Consider the following 893-nt stretch of genomic DNA (forward strand, 5'->3'; position numbering starts at 1 on the left):
GACATTAGTTTTGGCAATGAGGTTGTTATTGTAAAAAAACTAAGCTGCGTGACGAAAAAAAAAACTAAAATTATCACTAGAAGGAGGTCATTATTATAAAAAAAAAACTGGACTGTGTGATATAAAAATTAAAAAAAAACTAAAATTATGGCTAGAAGGAGGGCTCAAACCTTGTTAACGTTGAAATCAGTGATTGAATTTTGAAATAGTTTCGTCCGAGATCAAATAAGACATTAGTTTTGGCAATGAGGTCATTATTGTAAAGAAACTAAGCTAGATGATGAAAAAATAAAAGGAAATATTAAATTATCGCTACAAGAAGGGCTCGAACCTTATTAACGTTAAAATCATGGATTGAATTTTGAAATAGTTTCATCCGAGATCAAATAAGACATTAGTTTTGGCAATGAGGTCATTATTGTAAAAAAAAACTAAGCTAGTTGATAAAAAATAAAAGGAAATATAAATTATCGCTAGAAGGAGGGCTCGAACCTTCGACCTTGTGGTTAACAGCCACACGCTCTAGCCAACTAACCTATTCCAACATCACGCTGCAAGCGGGACGGGCCGTCCGCGGCTCCGTGAATTTCGGCCCACTTAACTATCTATGCAGGAGCCCACGATTAGTTAAGAGAAAAAAAGGCGTATGCGGGCCGGCCCACGGTTGCCGCATAGCGCAGCGAGGCGGCGACTAGGTCACTAGGAGCCGCATGCGTTTGCATGCCCGAACCACCGAGAATTCAGCGCATCCAACCGCCATGGCCACCCTTCCTCCTCCGGCTCTGGGGGCCTCTCCCTCTCCATTGCAACCTCCAGTGCTCCCCTCGCCCCCTCCCTCGTTTCCCTGCCTCGATTCCTCACCTCCTCCCCAAGGCCGGCGACAGGCAGCCGCA

The 893-nt window shown here is 43.9% G+C and overlaps 1 non-coding gene across 1 annotated transcript; it reads right to left on the reverse strand.

The window, feature by feature from the left end:
• Window positions 1–471: 471 nt before the first annotated feature.
• On the reverse strand, window positions 472–545 carry TRNAN-GUU (transfer RNA asparagine (anticodon GUU)). The gene has a single exon. It is a non-coding gene; the product is annotated as a tRNA-Asn (tRNA).
• Between the last annotated feature and the right edge of the window lie 348 nt (window positions 546–893).

The sequence above is a fragment of the Lolium perenne genome, chromosome 5, assembly GCF_019359855.2.
Source record: "Lolium perenne isolate Kyuss_39 chromosome 5, Kyuss_2.0, whole genome shotgun sequence".
Taxonomy (NCBI): Eukaryota; Viridiplantae; Streptophyta; class Magnoliopsida; order Poales; family Poaceae; genus Lolium; species Lolium perenne.